The following is a 25,268-nucleotide window of genomic DNA, read 5'->3' on the forward strand; positions in this document are numbered from 1 at the left end:
GGCCGCGGCACCTCGGGGGTTGCCAGCAAGCTGCAGACAGCCGGCACTGCCAGCACAACACCCGGCTTTGTTTTCTGCCCGTCTGCTAAACTCGTTGTGTCTAACGGAGCCGGAGGAGAGGAGCGGCGGGGGCGGGGGGGAGGAGAGGGGGCGGGGAGGGGGCCGCCGCCGAGAGCAAACAACTTCCCCGACGGTTTGTTTACATAGCAGGTGGACCTGCCGCCCGCCGCGGCCCGCAGCACTACCTCCGGCGGGGACCGGCCGGGGGAGGCGCGGAGCGGGGCACGGCCCAGCGCGTCCCGCCGCACTTTTTTTTTGTTGTTGCCATCCCCCTCCGCTGCTCACCCCCACCCCCCCGCATTATTAGCACTTCTGTGCAGGCCACTTCGCGATCATGTGAGGGCTCCCTCTTCACTCCCCTTTCTCCAAAGGAGTCGGTGTGTGCAGCAGCCGGTTTTTTCTTTTTTTTTTCCTCCCTTTTTTTTTTTTTTGCATTCCCAACAAAACACATACACACAGGCGGCACACTCCGCACACGGGCGGACCCGCACGCCGGGGGAGGGAGCGCGGCACCGCCAGCGCGAGGCAGCGCCAGCCGGCGGGAGGGCGCCAGGCACCGCCGCCGCTCCGCACCCGCGGAGGCGCCCGCCCGCCCCCGCTCCCCTGGCCCGTGCGTCCCGGCGGCGGCTCCGCCCGCAGAGACTTTGCATGTGCGCGCGGCTGCGCGCGGCTCCGCTCGCCCTTTCTCTCGGTGTCAGCTCGCCGGGACGCCCCGCACGGTGTCTCCTCCCGGTAAGTGCTACCCCCCCACCCCCCCGCACACCCGTCCCCTCCTCCCCCCGCTCCCCGGTGTGACTTGCTACTTCCACCCGCTCTCCCCCCGCCGCCGCTCACTGACTTGCCGCCGCCGCGGGAAAGTTTGGCCGCGGCCGGCGCGGCCGCAGGAGTGACATGTGTCAGGTCTCCCGGCACCCGGCGGCACCGCTGGCAAAAATGCATCGCCACCGGTGGTGGGGGGAACGCTCGGCGGCAGGAGGCTGATTGTGCTCCGGCTGGAGTTTGGGCTCTGCCTCACTAACCCGGCGGACCGGACCGGTCGCGGGGTGGCGGCTCCTCTCAAATCTCCCGGGGCAGCCGCGAATGGCAGCGCGGGTTGGCGGGTACCACCCAGTCCCCGCGCAGGGCCGCGGAAGCCACGCACCCCCCCACCGCGTAATTGAAAACAAACAACCTGTAGCCTCCCCGTACGGGGACAGAAGTGCGAGGCGGGGAGAACTCGGGGCTGGGCTTCAGAGGGAGTGTGTGCCGGAGAGGCTCGGCCGTCCTCGGCTCGCCTCCCCGTGAGTGCTTTCCCCCCCACACCCCTTATGTTTTTCTTTTTTTTTTTTTTCTCTTTCCCCGAGACCTCCCCAGCAGACAGCCCCGGTGAAGAAACGTGTCACGTTTCTCCTTTGTGTGCTGCCTGCCTGCCGGAGGGAGAGGCGCGTCCCCCCCGCCTCCGCCTCTCTGCCCGTCCGCCCGCGCGGAGGGGCCGCCGCTGCCGGCCGGCCCTGGGAGCGCCCCGCGCGGAGCTGCCCCGGGGCGCCCCCGCTGGCGTGGGCGGGAAAGCGCAGGGCCGCGGGGGTGCCCACGGGGCCGCCGTGCCTGCCGGCGCTGTTCGGGCTGCGGCGAGGGGCAGCGTCACCCCCCGCCCCTTTCGCTTGCAGCCCTTCCACCAAAAGACAAAAAAACCCTAAACCCAAGAATTAATAAATAATGATGCTAGAGCTGCGGAGCTCTTGAGGCAGCCTCCGTGGCTGGTGCATGGCGGCCTTCCCTTGGAATTGGCTCTTGAAATTCAAGAGGACTGCGGGACCTGGAAAGTTTTGAAAGTTTAATTTTGAGGAGCGGGGTGAGATAGCACACCCGTGGCTGTGAGGAACGCTGGGGTTTGCTTCTCCAGCCAGGGATGCCAGAGCAGAGAGGGCAAGCATGGGTGCCTTCTCGCTGCGCTTTCTGCTGTGCTGAGCGCGGGATGCGCAGGCTGCACAGCTCTCAGCCTCCCTTAACCTGCTGGAAAGCCCTTTGCCACCCGTCTGAGCTGGCCTGGTGAAGGTAAAGACACTCGGTGAGGCGGTTTTGCTCTTCCCCGCAGTTCAGTTCGTCTCAGGTTCAGGAGTCTGCGGGCCCATTTCCCAGCATAGCCCCCAGTCGAGTGCACTGGTGAGCGCTGGTGAGGTCTCAGGATGGGGTTTCTGGCAGAGGGGCAAAGCCTGGGCTGCGGGCAAGTAGTCAGTGTAGGCAGGAAAACATTAATTTAAAACTTGCGAGAATAGTCTGGACAGAAAGCAGGCTGCTGGTGTATTCTCAGGGGAAAAATAATCTCAAGAGCAACCACCCTAAATTTATAGTATCACCGTCTGTGTGTAAAGAGCACAGAGCTGCAGATGGAAGAACGTGCAGTAATCTCCACCTGGGAATCACTTCTGTTTTTAAGAAGCCGTGTTTGTTTATGCACTTTATTACAGAGAGAACGCAGAAGTTCCCCTTCCAAAGAGGATTTCCCCTGGTCTTTCCTCACATAAAAGACCCTCTCCAAAAGTCACTTGAGTGAGTGGGAATCTTTTCACTGACATCCGTAGGAATCGCTCTGTTGACTCAGTGGGCTTGGATCAGGCCCTTGCAAATTTCGTTGTAAATATGGCACTAGGAAGTTTTGCATGGTGCCTGTATGCCCACATTAATTGGTGAGGAGGGGAACGAAGTTGGAGATAAAGTTTTAAGAGATTTTGACAGGTTTACTTTTTTTTTTTTCCCCCGTGCTAGGTAATTTAAAACCATTAAGGAAAAACATTACTGCTAGTAATATTACTCTAAAGAAAATATGATTAATTATTAAATCAGTTTCTCTAATGCTACACTAGACCCTTTTGAGTGAGATATAGATTTTTAGTTTTCAAATTAGTATTTATCTTTAATTTAAGGCTTTTCCTGACTGTAATAATTTGTTCATACTAAATATAGATATTGAAAAGACCCATGTTTCTCAGTAATTTGCTATTTTAATGTAGTTCTTAAAAATGTTAGTGTTCTTTAGCATTTTTGTACACTTAAATTATCAATTTAACTACTCAGAATAATAGATTACTAAACGGTTAAGGGAAATGAAAGAGTGTTTCAAATACAGCATTTCCAAAACACATATAGTAACCTTCATGCCAATTGATAGGTCACTTAGTGACATACAAAAGATACATAATTAGGCATTGTAATTTATTTTGTTAATATATAGCACCTGAAATATACTGCTTAATGTGAGGCCTTGTTGGTGTAAGCTTTAAGATTTAACAGTAACCTTACTAGGAAGCTTAAGCAGAATCAGTTGTATAAATATTTGGATATTTCTTTGTTTTTAGTTTAACCTCAGTGATTCCTATGTTTTGTCACAAGATCTTTGCTACAGTGTTTATAACCTTTGAGAGGGGAAAAAACCCTAAATGTCTAGTAGCTTTCTGTATAGTGAAGATTTGTATAAAATTGCCAGAGGGTCTATAGGGAACAACCAAATTAGAGTTTTTCGAGTGTGAGGAAGAGTAAAATAAGTGTATCAAGTTCAGGATATTTTAATTAGTGAATACACAGTACTATTTTAAAGCTGCACTAGGGTTTGTACAATAGTCAGGTGTTGAGTTTCTTAGGTTTTGGGAGTGACTCTTTTTTGTTGGTAATCATCTGTTACTTATACATTTTAAAATGCTTTCTGCATTAGAGTGCATCGTAACTAGCATTTTAAGATTAAAGGTGCATTTGCTTAGAAACATTCCTGTCAGACTCCAGTATATTTTTAGAAAAGTTCTTTTTGGACTCCAGTGTATTTTAAAAAAAGTACTGTAGCATAAGCTTTTTTTCCTTGGACTGATATATGTGAGCTAGAATAAGCTTTTTATATTCTGAGGAATATACCTGATTCAGCATTGCATGCACAGGAGTTATTCAAGGCTAGTGGGCTGAAAACAATAGAAAACTTCTGAGATGTGATCACTGTTGTGGCAGTGTTTTGCTATGTGTCATTGAAAATGTCACTTAGTCTCTTTGTTTTTCATCATCAAAATGTGAGGGCTGGTATTTATCCATCTTTCTGATAGGGTGATTAATTAATATTTCTTGAACACTGAGTACTCTTTTGTTGCATTTCTATTTTTACCAGGTTTATTTTGGAAAAATTAAATTCTGATGGTGGTTGAAAAAGAACTGTTCATGGAAATCATCATGTTTTTTTCTTTGTGAGTCAGATTGTGAAGAGGTCACTTGCTCATAGGAATTGAAAATTATTTAGGACATAGGTCACTGAGAAGTACCCGTGGAATGATTTTGACTGGAGAAAATTGTGAATCATGGTCAAACTGAAAAATGCTCTCAACTTTGTTGCAAAATAATAATTTTTAGTACACTTGAACTGATTACTCTTTTTAAATTTTGTGACAGCTAGTGGGTCTAGAAGTAATGCAAATTATCTACTTTTTTTTTTCACAGCCACTGCAGCATACCTCTCAACTAATCCTTGTTAGAAGAAATACTTGTCATTTAGATTCCCGTTCCCTGTCCTGTTTTGACTTGAGATCTTTCTTGATTGCATGTGTAAATTAGTAGCACCAGAAAAATTGAATAAAAAAGATTAAATTATAGAAAAGGTTAGCTGTAATAAACTAACATCAGTAAAATCTTAAAATTCTAGTTATGTAGTTCATTGTTAGTTGTTTGGAGGTTTTCTTCTACATGTGCTCATTCACAGAAGGAGCATACTTACCTTATGGTAATAATTTCAAAAGGTAGTTTTAAATTTCAAAACTTCTAGATTGACATAAAAATAAGGAACAATCTGTCAAGTATTATTTAACATGGATTATCTTTTTTTCTCCTTTCTGAAGCTCTCAGTAACTTAATCACACTTACTACTTTTAAAAACTTCCAAGGTGTTTACTGCAAATTGTAAGAGGCATCTATCCTTTGATGCAAGATTTGCATATGTTTTGGCGTTTCTGCCTTTTTTTTTTTTCCTCCATTTCTGCTAGGTTTGCGTTTTAAAAGCAAGACCGTGTTTAGTGTCAGAAAGCTGGATTTAAAAGTGCCAGCAATAGCTCGCCTATGCTGTCATCACTGAAGTAGCTGAAAATAATCTCTTTAATGAACAGTTGTTACAATGTTTATTAGTTCGCCAAAGTGCAGTTTGGGATGATGTTAGAAACTGAAGTTTGAAGAGTGAGTTATGGGTGGAATTGTGTTTAATGTCACGATTTCAGTTCCTGTTCTAAGGAAAATGAAATTAAGATGTTAAGCACATTGTGTTAGACTATTAACTGTCTTAAGTCTTTTTAGTAAATTGTGGTTGTTCAGGAGGGCGAATAAGAACACTGTAGGCTTAACTTTTCATCCGTTTAGTTAGTTATTTCTTTTTCCTGCAAATAGTAATCACATGTCTGTAGCTGGAAAGGGTTTTGCTGCAGTTTATTTCTTATTTAAATATGTACGTTAGTCAGTCTGGCTGCTGATTCCCTTGGATACCACAAGATGTACGCTCAGCGTGCCCCGAGTGTGGATATCTCTTCTGCTTTGCTGTGGCTTTAGGTAACATGGATGACTTTCTAATTGGTCAGGCTGTGCGAGGGGGCAACAGGCAGGTGGGTTTAAGGGACACGCAGCACCTTCAGTCAGTACGCAGAAGGGACATTTTCTGCCCTGTGTCCCCTCTCTCTGCCCCCCCCCACCACTGATGTGTGATGACCCTTCCGGGGTGGATGGAGTGATGACAGATCTCCAACCTAAAACCTAAGCCTGCTTCGGGGTTCACAGGCTGGCTTTGGCTTGCCTGTGGAGCTCCCTTGTTTACCAAGAGGCTTTGATCTTCTTGCTATGGGCAGCAGGTACTGAAAGCGGGTGATGGGGTATCTCTGTTTTGAGAAGTTTCCAGTCCATTGGTGGTTGCAGGGTCCACAGGGATGCTGCAGGTTGTTTGCTCGGTGAGCTGGTCCTTTGGACCTCTGCTGTGCATCAGACCATGGCTGCAAATTGCATCAGGCTAAGTATTTCTATAAATTGCTAATCTCAGTCCCATTTCAGTTAATTTGCCTCCAGGATGTTGTGAGGATGACTGAGATTCCAGCGGACTCGTGCCAGCCTTTTTTCTGTGGGAGGTACTCTTTACTGTTGGGCTGAAAATTGGAAATTCATTTGAAGAGTGGTATTTTGAAGTTAGGTGGTATATTGTTGTATATAACTAGAAAATTGTTGAGTTCTTCTAAGCACATTATTTCTTTGGATAAGTATTTACATTTTTATGGAAAATTTCCTGTACCTTTTAAGACTGATGTTTTGTTGAAAGAAGATACACAGTCCTATTAGAATAACTTAATTTTTTTTCTTGCACCATGGTACATATTTTCCAATTTTGGCCACAGTTTCTCTCCTGAGTAGATTTAAATACTGATTTGTTTAATTATCCATCTATTTTAACCTAAACCAGCATAATACATATTTTAAAAATATTAATTATTTGACATAATTTGAAATTATGTATTTGACATAATTTGACAAATTATGTTTTTGACACAAAAATGTGTTAAAACACTCTGATCTTGGTGGGTAGTGCCACTGTGATTCTCATGATATGTCTTTTGAGGGAAGGAGGGAGGATGGCGGTACAAGTTTAGCATATTGCATTGATTACCTAACAGGACCAAATTAGATAATTCAGCCTGCAAACTGAGGAACTTGTGTCCAGAAAAACAATCTCAGAGTTATTTCAAGCATAATACTGTGCTAATGATCTATCAGATGTTGATTTTGAATTTGCCCAGGAGTGGCAAAGAAAATTAAAACGAGGTGAATGTCCCTAAACTCCATTTAAACTTGGACTTCCAGTCAGTGCTATCTTCATGTAAAAAGGTTCCTTTCAATTATGTTGTTGATTTCTCTTTTTGCAACTTTTGCTCCTGATGCTGAGGAGGCACGTTGTTCTCCTGGAATTGGAACCCACTTAGTAAAACAAGTGGTGGGCAATAATACCTGTGTAATAAAACCTGTACCTGGCATTTAACTGCTTGGAAGTTAGATCAGGAACTGTCAGGTTTTACCATGTACAAGTAATGCTGAGAAAATTTTAAGGGTTACCGGTGGGAAGCCGCGAAGGGCTTTGGGAAGGAGAGAGACAGCACACAATGGAGGGTTGGGGAGTGCTGTGGAAAGAGGCCAGAGAAAACATGTGGCTGGGCTGGAGCCAGCGAAGGCCCAGGCAGCGCTGCTGGGAGGTGGGCAGCCACTCAGAGAGTGGGGGCTTGGGTTTGCCCGAGGAAGAACAGTGTGATTTTTATCCGGTGCCCAATAGATGAAATAAATTTTTCACTTTCGCTTCATTTATGGGAAGAAATAATTAACTTTTTGCATGCCGGCGTTACTCAGAGAGGTGCTGCCAGTTTGAGCTGGCCATGATTAAGGCTGAAGAGTGCTGTAAGATATTTTTAAAATATTAGATCTTGTTAATTAAAATGTGTGTATTTGGAAACTTATTAGTTGTTGTATTGAAAGTAGATTTTTATTTACTACAAATCAAAGTATCACTTTCTTAGTGTGGCAGAGGAGGGACAGATCTCTTTTGAAGATAAAGGGAAGAAAAGTGTATAGAAAACAGAGGCGAGAACCTTTTAGAGTCTAAAACACAGTAATTGAAATATTTATGATTCAAGGCACTTCTCTGTGAGAGAACACAGACAGGATTGTGGTTTCATTACAGTACTTACAGTATTCTCATGACCTAAAAATGAAAACACAAAAACCTAATGCATTCAGGTGTGCACAGACTGCAAAGATACACGTCGCTGGTGAACTGTTATGCTTTTCACTTGGGTCAACATGTTTTCTTCTTTGTAGAAGAACATATTTAATTCAATAAGGAGTAAGTGATTATCATATGTACAGCAAGGTGAACGTAAGAGGAAGGGTGCTGAGGACTCCTTGATAAATGCTAAAAATCATTCTTCATTGAAAATCAATTAGTGGAATATATGGGTGCTAAAACTGTAAAAATATCAGGACAGTACTTTGCTAAAGATTGTGAAATGCCTTCACACAGAAATTCATTCAGACTCATTTGTTACCAGTCTTGAATGCATTTAAATTACTTTTAATGTTGTGGTGATGCCTGTAAATTGTTCTGGGTACACAATAACTGTCAGCGTACATTGAGGAATACGTATGGTCAGTAATTCAACAGATAACTATATTAAATACATGGAAGAAGCTTCACACAGTGTCATAAATCCTTGCACATTCTTTTGCTTAAGAAAAGGAATTAAGCATATTGTGACAGAAGCTGTGACATATTTGGTATTTAATTCTGTTTTAAGTGACTGGCATCTTGTAAAAGAGTTAAAGATGTGTTCAGCTTTGGATGTGGTGACCAATCTGTTCTGGGGCCGCTGTTTATTATTGACCAGGAAAGGATGTGAAGTATACCCGAGCAATTAGAATTTTTTTTTTTTTTTTCAAAAATGTTAATGGAGGGTTTTTTGTTGTTGTGGGTGTTTTTTGTTTGTTTGTGTGTTTGTTTTGTTGTTTGTATCTAGGAAGCAGATCATGCTTTCAAGTCACAGAAAAGCCAGAAGAGCGGTAAAACTGTCAAAATATTTGTGTATAAGCTTCAGTACCCTGCTTGGTGGGGAAGTTGCTGGTTGCTCAGAGGTTTCTATGCAGAGCTGTGCAGCTTTGGGAGCGGTGGGTGCCCCTGCCAGCGCTTGCATGCGTGGCTGTGCAGCAGCGCAGAACTCCCGTGTCCATCCACAGCTTTCTGGGAAGGAGGCTGTGGCCTTCAGAAGGAAAATGAATGTATCTGGTGGGTTTGCTGCATGTCAGGCTATGGGGCAGAAAACATCCTGAAGAAGAGTGCTGTCAGTGAAGACAAAAATGTTCAGTCCCTTGATAAAACAGCCCATGTCCTCAAGGAGTCGAGGAGTGGGATTCTTCTGGGCAGGAACTGACTGTGCTGTGGAGTGGCTTTCACAATATACAAAACGTATTTTAAGGGTTGTGATGGGAAAACCTGCTCTTTCCAAAATCTTCCTTAAAAAAATGAGGGAGCGTGCTTCCAGACCAGGTTTGTATTCATTTCCAGGCTAAGCATGGCTTGTGTCATCGATGTCTTGCCATGTCCTAGCAGATGGTCAACCCCTGGGGTGGCCTTGAGGTCCAGGGGGGTTGGGCTGGTTATGGGATCTGGAGTGGTGACCAGCTCAATCCTCCAGTGTCATCCTGCCAGCCAGCAGAACCCCCTGCTCAGAGCTTCCCACCTCCTGCAGCACACAGGTGCCCTTCACATGGCTTCACCTGTCTTCATGCTTCAGGCAGGGATGTACTTGAGAGGATGGCCACATACTTGTGTTGAAAAATCTCTCCCAAGACCTTCAGCCTTGATCCAAGATTTTCTGAAGTTGACTTGAAGACTCCTTGTTTTGGCTTAGGGACTGAAGATGGTTGATGCTTTGGATGTGTTTGTATGTTCATGTGCAAAACTGGTTTCTGAGGTTAAGTTACGGGCTACTTGGCTGCTCTTCAAAGCCACCAAGACTGGGGCCAGTGGACCACTTGTGTGTATTTAAGCCAAATCCAAGTGTTTTCAGTTTTACAGTTTTTCTTCTATTACAGGTTTGTACACCAACTGTTGATAGGCTCTGAGCCAGTTACCACTAAGATGAAAAACTGATATTTAAAGTGACTTTTGTTATAGTATTTAAATACTTTCAAGTCTTCACTTCCATTTATTCAGTAAATGAATCTGAAAGAATACAGCGGTCAGGTACATCATTGGTGAGGATCCAAAGACATATGAAAAAGGTATTCTTAAAAGTTGAACATATATACTTGTTTTAATCAGTTATGTCCATCCTAATCAGGCAAGCACAGCAGCCAGGCATGACATATCTTTGTGCTGTGGCTGTAGGGTCTTGTGTGCTGCAGGATCAGTGGTACTGTGCATGTGCAGCAAGTTTCTTCTATACTCTATGACTGCCATTTGGGTCTTTGTTGTTACCACTAAATTACTACCAGAATGGGGAAGACACCATTTTTTCAAGTCACCGTTGTGCATGCAATTTTGCTCCAAATTCAGTTAACAAAAAGTTGCCTTCAGCTGAATTTTTCTTCATCCAAGTCACAGATGAGTGGGAGCAGAATGTGACCTGAGACTATTAAAAATATATTTCTCATTGTCACCTGCAATATTACCATAATTGGAACTAAGGAGTCTGCAGTTGCACAATATTTATGTTGCAATCCAAACTGACATAGCCTGGAATGCTTCAGCAGCAAAACAAGACACAGACCCAAGCCGTGCCATGCGCTTGGGAGGGAGTGAGCTGCTCCTCTTGGAGACCTCCTCCAGTGGGAACATCCCCTGGGTCCCCCTGCTTCTCCACGGGCTGGGGGAACCTTCTGGGGAGGTGGTGAGGTGAGTGCTCAGCCTGGCTGTGGAGCGCAGTGGTGGCTCGTGGCCTTTGCAGGTGACGCTTTGGGTCAGGCTGCAAGGACAGCTGCTTTGCTAAGCTGGGGGGCTGTGGTAAGAGATTGCTTGTTCTTTGAGGCCTTCTGGTTGGGATGGGCTCTTTTTTCATATCTTTTTACTCCTGACACTGAGGGGGCCTCTTTGTCAGGAGTCATTGTTTGGAAGAAACACTTTTAATGCATTTGCTTTCCTTTGATGGATGGAAATAGTGAGTCACCATCCAGTGTCACCTTTACTGCTCAGATAGCTGTAGGCACAGTGAAACTAATGTCTCGCCCTGCTGCTGCTCTGGTAGGCTCTGCAGCAGCTGATGAACTTGATCTATTACCCCTGGCCCTCACTGGCGAACACAGAATGGTGTGTTTGCCCGTGACTGACACACTTAGATCTATGGCCATGAGATACCTGGTCAACTCTTCAAGCCTCTACCTTTAGCATTAGCTTTAACCCCTCAGGGCTCAGCTGCTTGCAGCATTTAAAATATGGCAAGGGGTTTTATAGCACAGATTTGACTCAGCAAGACTTGTGCTAACTCTTGCTGAAGATATGAAATACAATTTGTAGCTTATAATTGCTGCCTAATATGATCTTGGACCCTTACTTAAAATCCATTTAACTGATACTGTACTTTCTTTATAAGGTTATTATTGGGAGCTAACCTTTTCTTGTGTTGTGGTGAAATGTACAATGTAATAAGGGTGTTTTTTAATGTGTTTAAGAGTTGGAAGATGTGTTAGAGGTAACCTTTATGCAGAGAGTTTTATATAGTTGTAGTAAGGACAGTGATATTAAAATCTTGAACATTAGTACTGCCTGAATGTAATTTGTTCTCATTGTGCTTTGTGTGTGCCTGCTAGCAGAAGATGATACAGTATATTGAGAAAATCTGTTTTGTTCTCCAGTATGTTTCACACCAGTAATTATTAACCTAGTGCAAATTACTGTCTCCAGAAAGTTTTTGTACTTCTGATACATACAAAAATACAAAAAAACATATCAGATACAATAGATAAATCATGATTCTTTCTTTCTCTATATTTCAAGTAGAGCAACCTAAACTTAAGATTTTAGGCACAAAACTGAAAGCCTCCCAGAAATCTTTACTTTCTTGTTTAACTCTTGATAAATAGGCATGGGCCGTGTCTGTTGGAGGTCTGTAGGGATGACTAGATTATAATAGATTTAAAGATTATTTTTTATGGATAACAAATGTTGGTACTTTTGCTCGTATCTGTGCGTTTGTCAGCCTTTGGCTGCCTTGTAGAAATGTGGGTTTGCTTAGAGCTGTAAGTTAAAATTAAGTATTTTTCCTCCTTTTTGTGTATATGTAGAATTTGGTGTACATGGAAAGGATGTCAGAACTTGCCTCCCTGTACCCTTCTTGAAACTGCTCTAAACAGCGGTGAAGGCAATGAAATTTCATACCCAAAAGGCGATCAGGATAAAAATGAAAAACGAGAATGTGTAAGCAGGGAAAGATGAGCATTTCAATGTGGACTGCCTTTGTTGGATTAGTATTTTCTTTTTTCCCCTGTTAATGTAGGAAGCTCTTTTACCACTGTTCAGCCTTTTTTTTTTCTTTTTTTTTTTTTATTGTAATTTTTGTTTAAATTTTCTTCGTTCTTCTCCACCCCTCTGCTTTTTCACTTCCCTTCCCTTTTGCCTGAAGGGGGCATTGTGCGTTGGAGAGGGGAAGCAGGTTTCGCACATGTCAGACTATCGGCCTATAACCGAAAAATACTTGTTCTTATTAAGTTCAATAAACTGTTGTCAGGGGTGTGCACAGCAATAGGAATGTAATAGGCAAGAATGGCCTTAAGAGAAACAAACATTTTTAATCTTAAGTAGGTGGGGAAGGGTGCAGCAGCCACTGGCTCATGAGGTTGAATTTAACTGCTTTTAACATCGTGAAGAATTATGATGATGCAGACAAAGTGCTGTCCTAAAATTTATAGTTCTTGGCTCAGACGTGGACTTTTTGTAGAACTTTATGATACAGTTGCTTAATCTCAGTGCAGTAGAGAGAGATTCATTAATGGATATGAGGTGTTGATATAAATAAATAGACAATGCCAGTAAATTGCTTTGTGAAGCTCAGTGACTGTACATTCTGATCTTCTGATTTAATCTGTCTACTGCTTCCCATTCACCTGCTGAAAGGCTTTGGAGACAGGGAAATGAGCCCAACTCCAGGCACAGTAACTGTGAGAACTAAGCTGGCTTCTCTAAACAGAGATCCTTGGATGAGGACTGGAAGAATTTCCTTAATGTAAGTTAAGACTGTATGGACAAAGGAGGACAGAAACAGGTTCTTGGTTGCCCATCGTGTTCAGAGATTATTAGGTTTCTCACTAAGTGCCTGTTTTCTGCACCAGTTTGTGATAACCCTGACACTTACACAGAAGAAAAATTAGGAAGCTAATGACCTGATGAAAGAGATACTGTCCAAATGAGAAAAATTAGCTAAACCCATTTCTTTTGGTGGTGTTGCAGTATTGCTCACATCTGGCCTTTTGGTTGATCTAAACAAATGTTATCATTCTCTCAGTAGACAGTGCATTTTTCTTGTGAATTATTTAAATGCGTGCAGAAATTATTTCTGAGAGAAATTAGCCTTTCGCATAGTTTAACTCTATGAGGGGAGCATTCACTTTACACTTTTAACCTCAGTTCTTAAGAATAGAAATATATAGGAAAATATATTCTTTAAGAGAGTGTCAGCGTTTTTTCTTGGTAGGTTGTTTCTTTGTGCAGGGCATTTCTCATCTAATACACTTTTCACTCTTAGTTTGCTTAATACTGTATCAGGGTATAACTGTAATATAACCCTTTAAGCTCTTAGATGGACTTGAGTCATGATGGAGATGGAGAAGAAATACAATAACACAACTGGACCAGGCAGAGGTGTTGGATTCAATCTCTCTCTGCTGTTTTTTCACGCACTTGACTTGAGGACTTGAATGTGCTGCACCAGAGATCTCCTGAGGAAGGACTGGAGCTGCTCTCTGCTCTGTACTAGTACATTGTTACTGCTGAGCTCCATCTCTGGCCTTCTGATGGACGTTTTGTGCTTTTCCCTCGTCATGGCCCAGCCTCACTGGAGGAGCAGCCAAAAGCTTCCTCCCTGGTCTCTCCAGCAGGCTGGAATCTCTCCTGGGGTAAGCTTACGGAGAGTTTCCCGCTTCTCAGGCTCGGCTCAGGCTGGATTACTTCTCAGTGTAACAAAGAACCTCTGTTTCACCAGTGACCACAACTCACAGGCTGGAGTTGGACACAATCTGATTTACTCCTTAAACTGAGAAGTGCAGGACTGCAGGTGGCTGCAGACCACAAGGTTGGGATGGAAGCTGCTGTGCCTGCACCTGAGACTGTGATTACCGGTGCTTGGTCTGCAACAGCATTTGCCATTAATTTCTTCGTTTCAACCAGGACATCCCAGCTGAGTAAGATTATTGGGAAATCAGGAGTGTGAATGGAAAAGGCAAGTGAAAAGCTAGTGGAGAATCGTCTTACGATGCTAAACTTCAGTGTTGTTTTCTGCCAACTTGTTCGACACAGATTTCAAAAGATAGTAGATGAGTTGAAGGGGCATCAAGCCAACAGGATGGAACAGCTTTGTTGCAGATTAGCTCTTCATCTTCCTCCTTGTACAGCATCAAAGGTACTGAATAAGCCTCTTTCTCCTTGTGTTGCTGGTTTAGATTTTATTTCAAGTTGAAAGTGCCATGTATATCCAATAAAAGAAAACAGAAGGAAAGAAATAAGTGATGAAGTTCACTGGGAAAGCAAATCTTGTTGAATTAGCCCCTACATCATCTGTTTGCTTCAATTATAGAAAAAATGGGAATGGTTTCCTTAAAAACCTGCCATAAGAGACCTGTCTTTTTGACATTTCCTACAGTGTATCTGTAGGCTTAATGTGGATGTGATATTTGGAAGGTAAAGTCCTGTTATTGTTGAAGTGCATCAACTAGATTTCATTGTTGCAAACCCACCTGTGCGTTTTAGGTACAGCCATAGTAATTTGTACTGCTCAATTTGTTATAGATAATTTGAGAGAAAGGGAATTAGCTAGTAAATAAGTGTTCATAATTCATCTTGGAATTTTCTAATGCTCTAAAAGAAATTCAAGTTAAATTTATTTCACATATGTATGTGTCTTGTATTAAGGCCTGTGTAAAACAGCTAGTAACTGCTTCCAGCCTTACCATCCATTTCCTGCAAAACATGAAATTTCTACTTTTTGATTTCTAAATGGCAATTTTGAAGTACTTGCAGCAAATACAGTTTCAGTAAACTTCAGAAAAGTAAAAAAAAACAAAAAACCACAACACAAAACCAAAACCCAACTGTTAGCCATGCCGCAAATCAGCGTGTTCTAAAATGTACTTTTGACTTGACCAGTTCAGTTTTTGCAATACATCAAAGGCCTTGCTTCTTCCACAACTGTAAACTTCATTTAAGGTCTGCATTTTGGTTGTTGGTGGGAAGAAGTTAAAAAAAAATCCAGTAACATGAATATATATAACGAGTAACTACAGAAGCAATGTTGCTGTCTTTGAGTTGCAAATTTAACAGTTTGAAGTCTCTTAAAGTTCAGTATAGTTTAACTAAAAAAACCATTTCTGTGACCATTTGCAAAGTTTTAATTTGTTGTAAGCCCTGTTGTTGATCTAGAGCTTTTGCTCATTTAAGGTTGATTAATTGCTTTTGCCGCTTTTGTTTGCACTTCAGTATAATCTCATGCAGACTATTGTATTTTTTTTTCAGTTTAATTTTCTGTTGATGATTGTATGTTTGTATGGGATGTTAAATTTGACCACTAATAACTTAAGTATTTAAATAAATAAATATGATGCAAAACAATAACAACTGACTGCAAACTGAAACAAATACTAAGCAGTGCAAATCTGTTTCATTTAGCATAATTTCTGCACCTGCTGTAGACTCCATTGTAGAAGCTCTTCCTTTTATGTGATTTTATTTATTTAGAAAGAGAAAAAGATCATCCTTTTTTCATTCAAGTATCTTTTTATTTAATGCAGATTTAATAGAAACAAGAATAATAGGCCTATCTCTTACATTGAATATTGTTAAAATGCATATGCCTTCCCTGGTAATTACTATTCATTAAGGCTTAGTATTCTTTTTTTAAAGGAGCTAACTCTCTGTTATCTTACCTGTAAAGTGGATGGATGAATGTTGGCACTAAAGTCACTTCACACGAAATGTAAAATACGATTCAGATACGTAGTCTGGGAGACCTGTGGCCCACTTGCTTTACCGCGTTGCCTTTCAGAAAACACACACCATACTGCATGCCTGGGTGAGTCACGCTGATACAGTGTGACCCTCACTACAAAGGATTAGTCTCTTAATGATAATTGGTTAACTTGTCCCAAGTAGGAGCCCATGGTTTCCAGGTAGAGCGTGGAACCCACTCATTGCTGATGATGCAGAGGAAGATGCTGTTACCTTTCGTCTTTGGAAGTGCTTGACTATGTGCCGCTCTTAGAAAGTAGAAACTAGGAATCCTGGTGCCTCGCATTCCCCTGCTATCTTACCAATAGTTGTGTAGTAGACGAAAAAGCTGTGTTGTCCCTGTATACGGATTTCCCTGTGTAAAGGAAAACACATAATCTACCTCCTGGGGTTGGCAGTATACTGATTTTCACATACAGACATAATGGGCAAACCAGAGAGTTCTGAAATCTTAGGACAGGCCAGATGGAAAAATATGTTCAAATTAAAGAAAAAAACCCAAAAAACAGGGAAAAAAAGAAATGCAGCCCTACTGATAATGAAAAGATGAAGAGGGAGGGGGAACTTCTCCTGTTTTTAAGGAGGAGGGTTAACGATTTTTGAACTTCTGGGATTACAATGCATTTTCTTTGCTATAGAACTGTCAGAAAATACAAAGGTTATATCTATGCAGACAGCTTAACTTGCTTCTGGCTCTCCAAAGTGCTTTAACTCATTTTATGTTCAGCTGTAAAAATACAGGGCTTGGAAAAACCAGAGCATTGGAGCTGTGGCTGTGGCCCCACTGGGATGGCCAGGACAGGGCTCTTGGGTGAGAGCTGTGGCCGGACACATGGTGCCCTGCACGGTGGCAGTGGCTTGTCGGGGCTGAGGGGCTAAGCAGGCACATCCCTCTGATTCTGCTGTGAGATATGTACTTCTGGAAGCCGGAATATGCGTCAAGGAAACCCTCCTCTGCTGTAATGCTTTCCAGTCTTTGCATTTGGAAGTTTTCAAGAGCATTGCTAATTCTGAGGAGTGTAGCTCTGAAATTTTTTCTGTTTGCTTTTGCTTGTACTTCTGCATTTTTCTTTCCTCCAGTGCTTATTTGAAGTGGATCCTAACAGTGGAGGGGATGAGTCTGCAAAAGGAGTACTTAAGCAAAAAAGGAGGATCCTAAAACTTCTGTCTAACTAGAGGTGTACTGCAAAGTGAAGAAGCTGCGTAAAATACAGTGGTAGTACAAGAAACCATCCCATTTTTACCGAAGTCATGGTACAATGGAAAGTGCTTCGTGTCAGCTGAAATGTCAGATGTATCAGGAAGAAAAGTTAAAGTGGAACCTGATTTCTGTAAGGCTAAAGATTCAAATAATTTGCTTAGGGATGCAGTAGAAAATCAATCTTATGCTTGAAAGAGGGAATAGTAGCCTTCAAGTCTCATCTCCTGTTTTGTAGCTGATTGCCTGTTTTTATTATCTCCCCCCCTTTTCCTTCAGTACTTACTAATGCCCTTTGGTTAACTCCATTATACCTTTGAAAAACTTCTTGCAGAGCTCAGCTGCTTTGGCTTGTTTGCTGGGTAAGCCTCACTGATATTATTATAATTAATAGGATGTGTAAAAACTTCCTGAACCAAGTGTTACAGAATCAAGCTATTAAAACTTGGTGCCCCATATGTTCTGCAGCATGCAAGCTTTCCATCCTCGGCAGCTGGGGCTCATCAGAGAAGAGGCTGGACCTGCATTGATCTTGTGTGCTGTGTGGGAAGTTGGTTTGGTAGGAACACCATTCAGCTTGTTAAAGAGTAAGAGGCATGGAAAATAAAGTCAGCTTATAGTTTGGAGGTGTGTCTCTAATTTGCTTTTTTGATTTTTATACCACAGGGATAAAAATGTGAGAGAAAGATGTACTGCATTTTTAGATAGTAAAAATCTTTGAACATCTAATTCATGAGTGAGAGTTTAAACTGTTTCTCATAATTTTGTGTTACATTATAACAGTTTGCCTGCTTTGACTCTTGCTGTTGTTGAGTAGCACTGCTTCATTTCCTCCAACAACTTTGTGTTTTAGAAAAAAGTTTGTATAATTGCGAGAGAGTAATACAGAATAACGAAGGTGAAAAGAATAGTCTGATATTGTTGAAGGATTTCTTTCTCTTTTTTTTGACTTGGAGGTGCCGTGAATGTTTATAACATACTGGTTCTACAGAAGTTAAATATGAAGCTGATAAAAAACTTTTAAATGTGGAGAGGAAATGTGTCAATTGATGCAACACAAAACAAGTACATCATTAAGAAGACAAGAAATAATACTGAACAACTGGAATAGCATTTGCAACCGTACCAAATAAAGTATTTATGTACAAGCGAATACAAGGTCATACATCTAGAGACAATATTGCAGGTTGTTCTTTCAGTATTGGGATCTGTATCCAGAGTGGAAAATTGTAACCCTGTAAAAGACGTGTATTTATGTTGGCTAATCAGATTAATATGGACATTTTAAATTTAAACTGGGACTTTATATCCTTGGATGTATAAAGATATATCTCAAATAGGAATAACCAGGCTAGATATTTTTTGCCTAAATTCCATCCTTTTTTTAGCGTTGAGATTGTTTTTTGATAGTTTCTTAAAAAGCTGGATGGAAAAGAGACTATATGGAAAAAAGAAATTGATAACAGAGGCTTGTCAGTCCAACTTGTAATGCCATAACAAAGTCCATTAGGATGAGAAGGGTTTGTAACAGTGAGATTAGTTATTTGCAAGAAGAGGTTACTGAGGACTTCAAAATAGATTTCACTGGGAAACTTCAGATTGTGGTTTAAGGGCTTTTCTAACACAGACTCATACTTGGTGAAAGAATTATACCAGCAGACCGTTACAACCAGAAAACTTATCAGTGTTGATTTGACGACTTCTTCTTTTTCTTTTGAAAGAAGCAGGAGAGCGCTTAGTGTGTTTATTGGCATATCAATACTCATTGAATCCATGTCTATCCTTTAACAGTGCTTTAGAGCACTGGACATGGACTGGAAGGCCACTGCTGGGTGCTGTGCACAGAACCACTATGAGTCCCAACCCAGAAGTTGGACAATTTAAAACAGGGGTAGAGGCAACAGGTAGAAATAGGCAAGGGAAAACAGTCAGTTATCATAGCATATCAACAAATATTATGTTTTAAAATTTTCCATAGGTCTCCTGCCAGAGCAGTTTGAAAGAGGTTAGTCAGTTAGTCTTGTGAATGTTCACAGATGTGTGAGGTGTCAGCCTGGATAAAAAGCCTGAAGACACTTAATTGAAAAAATAACACATAGAGATGATGGAAGCTGGCAGCATGGACCTAAAGGAGAAGGTAGTTTTCCTCTAGATGTAGAATGAGAAATGATGGGTAGGCTTTGACATGGAAGATAAGTGATTAATATATAATGGGATACTGGATTTATGTCAGTGGAATGAAATTGCATTTGTCAAGACTAGAACAAAAGATAGGAACAAGATCTGAAGTAAGAGGGATAGGAGCATAACAGCTGCACAATTTGAGAGGAGGGACATACTTTAAAGATAGTATTTGTAAAGATCCTACAATATTTGCATGTAAATCTTTTGTAAATATGTGAATCTATAAAGCCTAGATGCTTGTGTCCAAAGACTGAGATGTATGAGGCAAAGATGATGGCCCAATTATTTGCCTAAATGAAATGTAATGTCGCACAAGAAAAAAGGCAAGAGGAAAGCTGATCAGCCCTCTAAAGGAGACTGTACCTCTCTGTCTTCTAAGTGTACAGAACTGTTGTCCAGCTCACAGCGGTGATGTGATGTTAGTGATGGGGGAAGATAACCTGCTCAGGTGAGTGGTGGGATGGTGGGGTCCAGAATTTTTATGAGGTTCCCCTTTATTAGTTTGCTTGTGGAAAAGGATATTTCATAAAGTTCTTAGAATATTACTGTTCTTTGCTCTTTCCAAATTGCTCTCTAGTGGCAGCATTTGCAGCCTAAGGTTATACTTAAAGTGTGTCACACTATTGCTGATGAAGTATCATGGAAAATATGTTTTAATATACTCAGTAACATCCTTAAGTATTTAGGTTTTCAAAGCCAATGTTGGCTTGACTGCATCGCTAACCAGTAGTGAAACCAGGAGTCACAGAGATTATACAGGTTGAATACCAGTCAGGTGCACAGTTTATTTGACATACAGAGGGTATGTTTCCACCTACTGGAAAACCTGTTTGTAAATGCTCAGGCAAGTCATCTCTCTCCACATGCAGTGTCAATGTATTTCATTTGCTTGTTTATAGAGGGATTTAGGAGACAACATTGCTATGAAATTCCTAGTTTTGACCTCCACCCTCCTTTCTCTGTCGACATCCTGGAATGGCCAGTTCTGGTGTCTGAGGGACCTCAGGGCTTTCATTTTGCTGGGGACACCTTTTTTTTTTTTTTTTTTCAAATGCAAAATGGTGGAGTAGTGTAATGTGAGGTAGGTCTGAGACACTGTGAGGTTTCATTTTATTTTGTTGAGACTTTACTGATACAATAGAACAAATACTTTGCTGAACTTTGAAAGTGATTTTATGTCTTTTTAATTTGGTCTGTTGTGTATCTACTGAAGCAAAGTAAATAGTTTTTTTCTTTTTAAGAATTTGCCTTCAGTGTGGTTCCATCTGTGTTAGAACTGTATTAGAAGAATCTGAAAAGTTGAGTGTTTTTACTTTACTTGCAGATTACTTACTACTTGTGCCCTCTGAGACCCCACCAGAGATAGCGAGTTGTGTTGCTTTGGGCTTCCTGAGAGGATTGCTGATAAACCCAAGGCAGTGTTGATGTGCAGGTTCAGTTGCTGAGGACTGCTTGATTACCTCCCCCCTGCCCATTGTCCTTTTTTCAAGTTTTAAAAATTGTTCATCAGATTTATCATTGCTTTTTAAGAAAGTCTTCATGAGCATGACCTGAGGTTTTACAGGAAATCTTGAAATAAAAGTAATAATATTGTTATACATTCTCTCACATTCAGCCACACATGCTATCACAAAAGTAGCCTTGAAGCTGTTTTAGTTTTACAGCAAAGAGTGTTTCTTTTCATATCAGGTAATCCGATCTGCTGGGTTTTTTTCCCCTTGGCTTTGAAAACATGCCTTTATATTAATAATCCTGGATTTTGTGCTGAAAGTTGATTGCTCTAATTGCTGATTGGTATTCAGTAACACTAAATAAAGGCTCAATTTTTTCTCTTTTTCGTCTTTCTACTTTAAAATCTATCAATGTGTATTTTTAGAGTTCACCATTAGTGGATGTATAATCTTTGTGTCTGCTTTTATTCTTGGCCACTGGGAGTTTTGCTACCAGCAATAAAAGACAACCTCCATGTTGTACTGCACAGTATAGATATTGTAAATTTTGGTCTTGCTTTTCATTGATCTGGTTTGCCATATGGGAATCATATTCAGCTGATCTTTATTTCCTGAGTCAGAAATTCTGTTTTACCCATCTTTGGGGTTTTCAGCATTTATTCTCAGTGGGCTGTCAGGTATTGCACATGAAAGCAAAGGTTCAAAGGCATATAAAGAAGTTGAGGTCTGAAATGTTTACTTAACACTGTGGTTTTTTTTTCTTTTTACAAACATTTGCCAGACTGGAGGATCAGCATGAAACCTTAATAAATTTTAGACTCTTTGTACTCTATTATGATCATTTTATGCATAAATAATTTCGGTGTAGCCTGGAACACATCAACTGTGAACTTGCTGATGTATGTTTGCCAGCAACAGTATTAACAGCATTGCAGTAAGTTTTTTTAAGTTTATCAATTATTTTCATCAGAGGTTTATTTCCTTTGACTTCTGTTTTTGTTTCTGGAACTGCCTCTAACAGAGTGCCCTTTTGCTACAAAGAAAAATTAAATTAATTATTATGCAGCTTTCAATTAATATGACAAGTAAATATTTTTTAAAAAATAAAGACAACATCCTCTCTCTTCGTAATGTCATTCCATTGAGAGAGTGGATTTGAGTGCAAGTGAGAACGAGCTTGTTGCAGCTCACCTGTGAACATGCTGCCACCAATGAGGTTAACAGCCATAATCTTAATGCCTTTTGTGCATTCAGTATTTAATCTCTTGGGAAACAAATGCCTAAAATTCAGGGGATTTGAATCACATGGGGACAATGATATAGAGGCTCTCGATCCCATTAGTGTGGTTCTCTTTTGTACTGAAGATTTAGTATAGTGGAGTGTGTCTGATGTTCCACTCCAGTCCTCAGTATATCTCATATTTCTTTTTATTACTAAGCAAGGAAATAATCAGAGATCTTGACACTTAGTGAAAGGATTTGTTCTCTCTTCTTCTGGCTCTTCATTGCCAAGAGGATGTAGAGTGCTAGGATTGAGTCAAAGTGACTGTTTTCATCTAGGAAAGATGTGGTTTAGGTATGCCTAGGCTCATATTTTGTTGTTGAGAAACTGAAAACAGATGAGAAAAAAGCAATCAAAGACTGAAAGGGAGGTGAGGTTTCCTCCGTAGCTCCTTCATCTTTCGCACAGGGACCACCAAGACTAAGCTGTCGGGGATATCTGCTCTCTCACAAAGAGTCCCGGGCTCCCAGTCCCAATTGTCCTGACTTGCATGGCCTCTTTGTCAGGAAGTTATGCTTCAGATTTAGCTCACCACTTAGTGTTCGGTGAGGAGCACCTCCCTCCCTTGCTCCTTGCCTTCTCCAGTCGAAACAGAGAATGGCAGCTGGGAAATGTGGTTGTGCGGACAGCTTGTTTCAAGTAGATGGGTTACCACAGTCTGCGATGGGTCTTCTTTTCTCCAGTTTTCCTTTTTTATTCTGTGTGTTTGTTTACTAGTCTCTGTCAGCACTGAAACACTGCACCCTCATGCTGCTGGTTCAACTTTCCTCGCTTCGGTAATCAAAGATGGTTACGGCTCCTCAGCTGTCCTGGCTTTCCCCTGACATTGGCAAAGGCTGTCAGCCATTTTTCCATCCAACCCTTCCCAGGCTGCTGATGTTCCACCTTGGGTTTTATTTTGAATTGGGAAAGAAAAACCTGAGGAAATGAAGAAAATAACCAGATGCATAAATAATTTTGGTGTGGCCTGGAACACAACTGTGAACTTGCTAGTGTATGTTTGCCAGCAACAGTATTAGCAGCATTGCAATAAGTTTTTTTTAAGTTTATCAATTATTTTCGTCAGAGGTTGATTTCCTTTGACTTCTGAGACCTTCAGTAGGAGAAACCGCTACATCAACCAGAGTTGTGTTAGGCAGCACAAAGCTACATGGTAGAGTGTTGATGCTCATTGCTGCAAGATCTGCCACCAGCAGAATCAACCTACTTTGGAATGTATCTGAGACAAAATGGCATTTTGCTCTCCCACCACGTGTTCCTGGCCGGTGGGCCTTCCCAGATCCAGATGGCGCCAGAAACGTGCATTTGTTTAATCATTTTTGAATGGGCTTCTGCTAAGAAAAATAAATGAAAAGGTATCCCAGGTATCTCACTGCTGAATTGGGGGTCAAAACTATCATAGATTTTATACTCTTCTATCAAGCACTCCCAAGACAACATGTTCAGAGTTAACTGAAGTATTACTTGGAATAAGGATAAATTTTCATAAATCTCTACTGTGAAGTATTGTTAACAATTTTGACACACCTGTTCAATGGATGCATAAAAATTCCCAAATGTGTTTTTTCAAGGGGAATTACCTGAGTTTAACACTTTCTCCAAGCTAAGACACTCCTCTATCTTGTCAGGTGAGGATGTAATTTTCAGTGTCCATACCCTTTGCAAGTCGCCGGTTCAGTGCCACTGGTTTGGCACAACCAGATGCAGCAGTTGAAAATGTTGACTTAGGCAGTTACGTGCTACCTTTAGTTAAATATATCTATCTTCTGATTTCTGTGTCAGCTCCTCATGGGACTTTGGAAGGTGTTTGTTGCCTTAGTATGTATTTTCAGAGTTCTTGGCCTGGCTCCCCATGAGTTCAGGAGTAGAGCCTGTGTAGGATCACAGAGTTCTCCAGGAAAAGTGAGCTGCCTGGCATAAAAAGAACTAAAGATCTTCTGTTCAGAGTAGGAACCTTGCTCAGGGGGCTGTCCATGTCTTGGAGAAAGAAGAAATTAAGATCACTGTGGTTTTCGTCAAATTTCACTTCTAATAAGTTTGTTCACTGTGAACAAACCAACTTTCCAAAACGCCCTAGGAGAAAATAACTCAGGCAAGTAGAAGAGAAAAAGGCTTTAACAAAACAGGACACTCATCTGCATATTTCTCCCTTATGGGAAGAGGACCAGAAGACAAATACATTACAATGACAGAACCAAGTACATTCAGATTGTGCAGTTATGACCATCGTAATACTGCAGAATAGCATATTGAGGTTAAAGAAACTGTTGTCTTCTGGTAATTTCCACAGAAATAATGTTCATATAGATCAGAAGCATTAACAGGAAGTAGTATCTCAGAAGCTAAATTATGTAGTTGGAGTTGAAATACAGCTAGCTAATAAAAGTAGTATGAAAAACATTATTTCCTACATGGTGTATATGAACCTACTTGACAAAAATGTTTGCAGTATTTTTCAAATTGCTCCAGATCTAAGCTTTACTTTCAAATCCATATATTCGTGTTGGGATAATAATTGTAATCTTGAGAATATAAACTTGTTACTGTGTTGTTTTCCTGAATCTGTTGGTGATCTGAAACACTAACTTTTACACGTATTCCATTTTCTTTATTAATCCTTTTTTAGGTACTCATTCTAAACCTAATGATGGTCTTCAAAATTCAGCATTAACAATTTCATTTTTGATAACTTTTGTGGCTGGGAAGGGGACAATGATGATTGTCAGGAACATCAGCAAGAAGTGGAGAATGAATAAATGCAAAAGGGGCAAATGGGAAAAGAAAAAGCCGAATTAAGAGGCATAAATATGGTAATTGTAAAGACGAATGTATTTTTACTTTGATATTAAATGTAACAAGCAGGTAGTGGAAAATGATTAAAATATAGTTATTTCATTATAGATAATTTTTCCTTCCATACCTTTGTTCAAAACATGTCACTCATTGGAATGAAAAAACTGATGGCAGGTTATGGGCAATAGATTGCATTCCTACGCTTATATGGCAGAGTCAGCAGCCAGGAATTTGACAGTGTCTGTAAAGTAAGCGTAATGCATCCTACTTGATTTCTGTTTCCCATCCATGCTTAGCCTGCCCTGGCAGCACCGCTTCTGAATCCTCGTTCTGTCCTTGTGCCTCACGCACTTCAGTGCACTGGAATGGTTCCAGTCCCTCTTCCAAACCCCCGACCTCTGCTCAGCTTCTCAGTGTTGCAGGCTGTCAGCTGAGTTGAGTAAACTTCTGCTAATGAAAACAGATAAAAAGTCACTGGAATTTATTAATGCTTTTGCATTAACTTAAATCAGACACTAAGAATGAATGTAGTATTATTAAAAAGTGAAATCGGATTATAATGAAAGGAAC

General features: G+C 41.2%; 1 protein-coding gene across 13 annotated transcripts in view; it reads left to right on the forward strand.

Annotated features, from left to right (window-relative positions):
- Positions 1-220: 220 nt before the first annotated feature.
- FOXP2 (forkhead box P2) overlaps positions 221-25,268 on the forward strand; it is a 420,375-nt gene continuing 395,327 nt past the window's right edge. For 7 of the 13 annotated variants that reach the window (XM_065841164.2, XM_071803316.1, XM_065841183.2 and 4 more), the window contains exon 1: positions 222-792. The gene's annotated coding sequence lies outside the window, so the exon portion shown is untranslated. Of the gene's footprint in view, positions 793-25,268 lie in introns of all 13 variants that reach the window. The other 6 variants (XM_071803310.1, XM_065841198.2, XM_071803309.1 and 3 more) reach the window with 1 other exon arrangement.

This window comes from Patagioenas fasciata, chromosome 1, assembly GCF_037038585.1.
Source record: "Patagioenas fasciata isolate bPatFas1 chromosome 1, bPatFas1.hap1, whole genome shotgun sequence".
NCBI lineage: Eukaryota > Metazoa > Chordata > Aves > Columbiformes > Columbidae > Patagioenas > Patagioenas fasciata.